Raw genomic sequence first — 8,115 nt, 5'->3', positions numbered from 1 at the left:
GTATGGTTATGGAACAAGGTCAGTTCAGGCACCCTCTCCTCTGCTGCCCAAGGAACAATCTGGGGACCTCTCCTTGGACCTGGGAACCCCTCTAGAATCAAGTCTCTTGCAAATCCTAAAAAGGCTCTTTTAATTAAGATATTTACTAAGTCTCAATAAAATGTCACCCAAGGGTTGTAGCATCTTGGTATAAAGTAGATATTTTGAGATCATTTACTGTGCTTGAAAATTCTCAGATAAAATCTGCTTTGAGAAACACTGTAAGTAGGATTATAGGGAACTGAGAATTACTAAGTATTATGGATGCATTTGGGCCCATGACTGTAATCTAATAGTATCAAGGAAACATCATGAGCAAAATGAAAATGCTGTATTCCCAGGAAGCCCTAGCTTCTACTGTCAAGCTTCTTTTCTGTTGTGTAGCTACTGGGGGAGCAATACATTACCTCAAATGACATCTTAGCAAAGGGAGGTCTCAGAGCAGCAGTTATAGCGTCTCCATAGAGAGGCTGACATCGGTCACCCCAGTGTGGAAGCATCATGACGACTGCTCTTAATAGCTCATGGCTGATGGTTCTAATGAAAATGTAATTTTGAAGGTGGTAATCTCCCCTATTTATAGTCATCACCAACTTTGCATCAGCATGTCAAACAAAAAATTTAAAACTACTTAGAATGTTTGACTTATTCATAAGTTTCAAAAACTGAAACCTCAGTGTCAAAAGTGGAGATTGTAGCAAGCATTAATGTGGCCATTATCAATGATAAATGGAGAAGGTGACCCTTGAGTATCAGTGTGAGGAACAGCTCAGTGGCGGAATAGTTAGGCTCTAGGGCTAGCATTTCCCCTCTGCTCTACAATGTTCCTTTTGCTTTGCACATGAAGGTCATTTGCTCTCATGCTTAGTATTCCACGTTCTTCTCAGGCAGAACTGGAATCCAAATGGAAACATAAATAAATAACACAGAAAGAAGTACTGTGGATTTCTTGGGGTGTCTGGAATGAAGTTGAAATTTCAACATTTCAAGGACAACCTGAAGGTAAACCATGACTCATTGGAGCAGGCATTCCAGCCAGCCCTGATGTCATGTTTTATATGAAGGACTTTTTATTTACAAAGAGCTTAGTTTTTTATTTTTTAACTAAATTCGACTATGCCAGGACATTTATTTCATCTCCCATAGACTAATGATGTGCAAATCGGATTGAATGGGACTGCGAAGTCATTTGTAACATAGAACAAGTGTTTGCAGCAGCTGAGCTGAGAGAGGCTGAAAAGACTGTTCTTTGGAAATTACAAGGGAGGGCTCTCAGCAGCTGGCTGCGCAGTCCTCTAAGCTGATGCGTTCCAGGATGCTACTTTTCAGGGCAAGTGTGGACCAACTGTATTTGCTAACCACACATTAAAAGTTATGAAATATTTACTTTTGTCTTCTTTGGCTGGTACAAGGTAGAGATCACATCTGCAACCAAATATGCTTGTGAGCCCTCTGTAGTTTAGACCTTCTGTGGAATCTTCGTCTGTGCAAACAAACTCTGATTTTTCGCTTTTATAACAGAGAGGAGGAGATTATCATTCCTTATCAGTGAGCTACATGAGTGCTGAACTGTATGCAGCCAGTAGCGTCAGAGTTATTTTGAGCCTTATGCTTTGGTGAGACTAATGTTGTGAGGGCCATCTGTCTGCCTCTTGGAGACCACAGTCTTGCCTGCTTCTGTTGAAACAGTTCTTTCTCCCTGGAAAACAACATGCTAGTTTTCTAGGAGAAACTGCTGATATCAGCTTTTAAATTGTGTTGGGGAAGTCAGTCTGTTGCAACCCATTCCATGTCCCCCGAATGTGGTGCTGGAAAGATGTAGAACTTTTCCAGAGACAATCTGATTTGTACATGTTGAATTTACACTGTTCTTTCAGAAACATTGAACTCATTGACTTTTCATATTTTCAGTTTTGCTTTGAACTCTGTGACTGAAGCCATGCTGGGCAGTATTACACTGGTATAGAATCACATTGGCATAAATTTATTGAAAGGCAAGGAAACAGAACTGCGAAGTAGAGATGATTTTAAGTGCGATGCAATTTTACTACATGTGTAAAATTAGAATTAAAATGTGTAAAATTAAAGCATGCATAGTGATGCTAACCAGATTTGTTCACACACACACACACACACACACACACACACACCACAAGTGAGTAAGAGCAATCTGAATTTTCCAAAATATAATTGACTTCTTTGCAAAAGCTGTGGAAGAATAGAAGTTTAGCCCATAATCTTCTTAAAATTGAGATAATAAGAAGAATGGATTGTAGTACTCTGGAGATTATTACTGATACAGGAAACATGGTTTTCTGAGTAGGGTCAACATTTTTCTGACACCATTCCAAAGGTACAGGTTAGTGCATCTTTTTAGGTTCTTTCTGATACAAATGGGATGGTTCTTTAATTGTTTTCTTTTGTTGAGCCCTGATGCATGGTCAAATATTTTATTAAGTATTAAGGTTTGTAAGTTATATGATAAAATCCTTATGTTTAAAAAATTAATAATAAATTCATGCATATGATTTTATAAAGACAATTTAAACTTATATTTGATTAAAATTAGTAATAAGGTTTATTCAAATGATCTTTTTTTTTCAACCTAAACCTGAGGACATGCTATTGCATCTTAAGTTTGTGTCCAGTCTTAGAAAGTTGAGGACTTAGTGGCAGGATCATGTTTTTAATCTGAAGCAGTGAGAACCGAAAGTGACAATAACTCTAAAGTCATTACATGGTCTTTCTCAAATAGCAGAACCATGAAAGGGACATTTGGTAAGCTTTTCAGCCATAGATAGTCAGGGTTTGTTCTGCTCTTCATTTTTTTTTTTTTTTTTGGTGAAGGTCTACCATTTTATTTTATTTTATTTTTTTTAAGTAAATTTTATTAAATTATAAAAGTTTCCATTTCCACCCCTCTTCCCAACACCCTCCCACTCCCCCCACTCCCTCTCCTCCTCCCTCTTCGTCCCTTAGGGCAGTCAGGGTTTCCTGCCCTGTGGGAAGTTCCAGTTCCCTCCCCCTCCCTCCAGGTCCAGGAAGGTGAGTGTCCAAACAGACTGGATCCCCAAAATCCAGTATATGCAAAGGAAACAGGTCCCAGTATCATAGTCAATGGCTTTTCAGAAAGACTTCGGGCCAGCCACAGTCAGAGAATCCGGTCAAATTCCGAGAATCTGGTTAGATCACGTCCTCGTTCAGTCCCAGTCCAACTGGCCTTGGTAAACTCTCATTAGATCCGTTTCCTTGTATCAGTGGGTGATAGCATCCCTCGCAGTACTGATTTCGTTTTTCATGCTCTTCCTCCTTCTGCTCCTCATTTGGACCTCGGGGGGCTCAGTCCGATGCTCCAATGTGGGTCTCCGACTGAATCGCCGTCCTTCGCCAGATGAAGGATCTATGGTGATAAGCAAAATATACATCAGTATGGTTATGGGCCACGGCCGATTCAGGCACCCTCTCCTCTGTCCAGAGAACAATCTGGGGGATCTCTCCTTGGACCTGGGATCCCATATATAATCAAGTCTCCTGTAAACCCTAAAATGACTCCCTTAGTTGAAATATATTCTTCCCTGATCCCATATTCATCCTTCCTCCCTCCCCCCCCCCCATCCCAGGCCACCGAGCTTTCCCCGTTCCTCCCCTACTCCCTTCACTCTAACCCTCTCCCCTCCCATCAACCCTCCCACCCCCCCCATGCACCCGAGGTTACCTGGGACTCTTGTCTATTTCCTACCTCCTGGTGGATAGTTAAATAATCTTCATCAGGTTCATCTTCTTATTTAGCTTCTCTAGGATCACGAATAATAGGCTCAAAGACCTTTAATTATGGTTAGAATCCACTTATGAGTGAATACATACCGTGTTCCTCTTTTTGGGTCTGGCTTACCTCACTCAGTAAAGCGTTTTCTATTTCCATCCATTTGCATGCAAAATTCAAGATGTCATTGTTTTTTACCGCTGAGTAAAACTCTAATGTGTATATGTTCCACACCTTTTTTAACCATTCTTCTATTGAGGGGCACCTAGGCTGTTTCCAGGTTCTGGCTATTACAAATAGTGCTGCTATGAACATAGTAGAACAAATGCTTTTGTAGTATGTTAGGGAATCTTTAGGGTATATTCCCAAGAGTGGAATTGCTGGGTCCTGAGGGAGGTTGACTCCCAGTTTCCTGAGAAACCGCCACACTGATTTCCACAGTGGCTGCACAAGTTTGCATTCCCACCAACAATGGATGAGTGTTCTCCTCACCCCACATCCTCTCCAGCATAGGCTGTCGTTGGTGTTTTTGACTTTAGCTATTCTGACAGGTGTAAGATGGTATCTCAAAGTGGTTTTGATTTGCATTTCCCTGATCGCTAAGGAGGTTGAGCATGACCTTAAGTGTCTTCTGGCCATTCGAAGTTCATCTGTTGTGAATTCTCTGTTAAGTTCAGTACCCCATTTTTTAATTGGGTTAATTAGAGTTTTAGTGCCTAGTTTCTTGAGTTCTTTGTATATTTTGGAGATCAGACCTTTGTCTGATGAGGGGTTGGTGAAGATCTTCTCCCAGTCAGAAGGCAGCCTTTTTGTCCTACTGACAGTGTCCTTTGCTTTACAGAAGCTTCTCAGTTTCAGTAGATCCCATTTATTCATTGTTTCTCTTATTGTCTGTGCTGCTGGGGTCCTACTTAGGAAGAGGCCTCCTGTACCTATATCTTGTAGACTACTTCCCACTTTCTCTTCTATCAGGTTCAAAGTGGACGGATTAATGTTGATGTCTTTAATCCATTTGGACTTGATTTTTGTGCATGGTGATAGATATGGACCTACTTTCATTTTTTTACAGGTTGACATCCAGTTATGCCAGCACCATTTGTTAAAGATGCTTTCCTTCTTCCATTGTATACCTTTAGCTCCCTTGTCGAAAATTAGGTGTTCATAAGTTTGTGGGTTAATATCTGGGTCTTCTATTCGATTCCATAGGTCGACGTCTCTGTTCTTATGCCAATACCAAGCTGTTTTCAATACTGTAGCTTTATAATAGAGTTTGAAGTCAGGGATGGTAATGCCTCCAGAAGTTCTTTTATTGTATAAGATTGTTTTGGCTATCCTGGGTTTTTTGTTTTGCCATATAAACTTGATTATTGTTCTCTCAAGGTCTGTGAAGAAGTTTGATGGGATTTTGATGGGGATTGCATTGAATCTATAGATTGCTTTTGGTAGAATTGCCATTTTTACTATGTTGATTCTCCCAATCCAAGAGCAGGGGAGGTCTTTCCATTTTCTGGTATCCTCCTCAATTTCTTTCTTCAAAGACTTAAAGTTTTTGTCAAATAGGTCTTTCACTTCCTTGGTTAGAGTAACCCCAAGATATTTTATGCTATTTGTGGCTATCATGAAAGGTGATGCTTCTCTGATTTCCCTCTCTGCTTCTTTATCCTTTGTGTATAGGAGGGCCACTGATTTTTTGGAGTTGATCTTGTATCCTGCCACGTTACTAAAGGTGTTTATCAGCTGTAGGAGTTCTTTGGTAGAGTTTTTGGGGTCACTTATGTAAACTATCATATCGTCAGCAAATAACGAAAGTTTAACTTCATCCTTTCCAATACGAATCCCCTTGATCTCCTTATGTTGTCTTATTGCTATTGCTAGAACTTCAAGCACTATATTGAAGAGGTATGGAGAGAGTGGACAGCCTTGTCGCGTTCCTGATTTTAGTGGAAAAGCTTTGAGTTTCTCTCCATTCAGTTTGATGTTAGCTGTCGGCTTGCTGTATATTGCTTTTATTATATTTAGGTATGATCCTTGTATCCCCAGTCTCTCCAACACCTTTTGGACATAATAACATAACAACATAAATGGGTGTTGAATTTTGTCAAATGCTTTTTCAGCATCTAGTGAGATGATCATATGGTTTTTTTCTTTCAGTTTATTTATATGATGGATTACATTGATAGATTTGCGTATGTTGAACCAGCCCTGCATCTCTGGAATGAAGCCGACTTGATCATAATGGATAATTTTTCTAATGTGCTCTTGGATTTGGTTTGCCAGTATTTTATTGAGAATTTTTGCGTCGATGTTCATGAGTGAGATTGGCCTGTAATTCTCTTTCTTGGTTGTGTCTTTGTGTGGTTTTGGTATTAGGGTAACTGTAGCTTCATAAAAGGAGTTAGGCAATGACTCTTCTGTTTCTATATTGTGGAATACGTTAAGGAGTATAGGTATTAGCTCTTCATGGAAGTTCTGGTAGAATTCTGAATTGAAACCATCTGGTCCTGGGCTTTTTTTGGTAGGGAGATTTTTGATAACAGCTTCTAATTCTTCGCGACTAACAGGTCTATTTAGATTGTTCACCTGTTCTTGGTTAAACTTTGGTATATGGTACTTATCTAAAAAAATGTCCATTTCTTTTACATTTTCCAACTTTGTGGCATATAAACTTTCATAGTAAGATCTAATGATTCTCATAATTTCCTCTGTGTCTGTGGTTATAAAAATATGGAACGCTTCACGAATTTGCGTGTCATCCTTGCGCAGGGGCCATGCTAATCTTCTCTGTATCGTTCCAATTTTAGTATATGTGCTGCCGAAGCGAGCACTCTGCTCTTCATTTTTATGGGTAGTTGGTCAAAGACTTTAGATGCTGTCTGTATATGAGGGAACTAACTTTCATTGTGGAATTTTGTTTGATTTTTGAGACAGGATCTCACTATTTAGCCCTGACTGGCCTGAAACTTGCTATGTAGACCAGGCTGGCCTTGAATATACAACAATCCACCCGACTCTGTCTACTAGGTACTGGGATTGAAGGCATGTACCATTATGCCCAGACTTCTTGAAAACTTATGAGTCAAATTGAAATTTTTTTTTTGGTGTGTGTGTGTGTGTGTGTGTGTGTGTGTGTGTGTGTTTTGAGTCATTAAAATAGTTACCATATATTTTCTTGGAACTTATGGGGACTAGAATTAAGGATTAATATTTTTCCAATAATGTTGAAATCAGAAATCAGTGCATGTAGCACATGGAGGTGGAATGAGATAGCTCAGAGCCATGTTTGTTGAGGGCCAGAAGCAATGTTTGTTCTGTACCATAGCCCTGTCTATTTCTTAATGTACTTTCTGACTTACACTCCCCAATAAATGTTGTGGTATTGAAATAAAGTCAAAATTGGAAGTTATTATAGTATAGGACTTTTACCACCGACTGTTTAAAATATCTCAATAATGTTAGTTGCTATTGTATGAAGATGGATATAAGTCCAATTGACAAAGAAGTTCAGATGCCTTTGTGAGATGAACACCACACTACAAAAGGTAATATACTAAGGGCTGCAGGAGCACAAAAGAGAATTGAATTTACCTCAATGGATTGGGAAATAAAATGGCGTTTGAATTGTATCTTTAACAATGAGAAGACATCAGTCAGGCAGAGAAAGGGAAAGCTATTAGTTTCTGTTCCAGGTACCTACTGCTCTATAGTTAGATGCTCCTAGACTTAGTAATCTTCCTCATGAACTTTTAGTCTGAATAGGACCTGGTGATGGGAGCTACTTAGTGTGGAGAAAGGAAAATGGCTTTGCTGAGAAGCTGGCCACTGGCTGGCAGAGGAGCTGGACCTGCAATCTTGCTTTGAAAGTGTTTGTGTTTTTTCACAGCATGACAAGGGAGCTGCAAGAGAGTATTCTTCAAGAGACACAATATGGAAGCCATGACTGCCTCAGTGTTGAGCCTGGAAGAAAGACATCATCACTTCTAGCCATCTGCCAGATTCAAGAAGAAGAGAAACAGACCTCCATAAATGTAGCCAACCTTAATCAACTGCATTTGCAGCTAGAGAACCATTTTTAATAATTTGCTAAATACACCAGCTGGCAGGAGAACATAGAGAAGACATTTGGGTCATGTAGAAAAATCACATCAGATGCTGTATTAGCATTTTTTTTCTGTTACTATGATAAAATGCCACGATCAAGGCAACCTAGAGAGTAAGGCATTTAATTTGGCTTTGGATCCAGAAGACAAGAGTTTGTCTGGACAAGGAGACAGGGCATCAAGCAGCAGCTGCTGAGGACTCACATCTTGATCTGT

At 39.7% G+C, this 8,115-nt stretch overlaps 1 non-coding gene across 1 annotated transcript; it reads right to left on the bottom strand.

Moving 5' to 3' along the window:
* Positions 1-6,520: 6,520 nt before the first annotated feature.
* Positions 6,521-6,627, bottom strand: LOC125412702 (U6 spliceosomal RNA). Its single transcript, XR_007235654.1, has one exon. It is a non-coding gene; the product is annotated as a U6 spliceosomal RNA (small nuclear RNA).
* Between the last annotated feature and the right edge of the window lie 1,488 nt (positions 6,628-8,115).

The sequence above is a fragment of the Myodes glareolus genome, chromosome 3 (genome assembly GCF_982192425.1).
Source record: "Myodes glareolus chromosome 3, mMyoGla1.1, whole genome shotgun sequence".
NCBI lineage: Eukaryota > Metazoa > Chordata > Mammalia > Rodentia > Cricetidae > Myodes > Myodes glareolus.
This window is presented reverse-complemented; position numbering and strand designations above follow the sequence as displayed.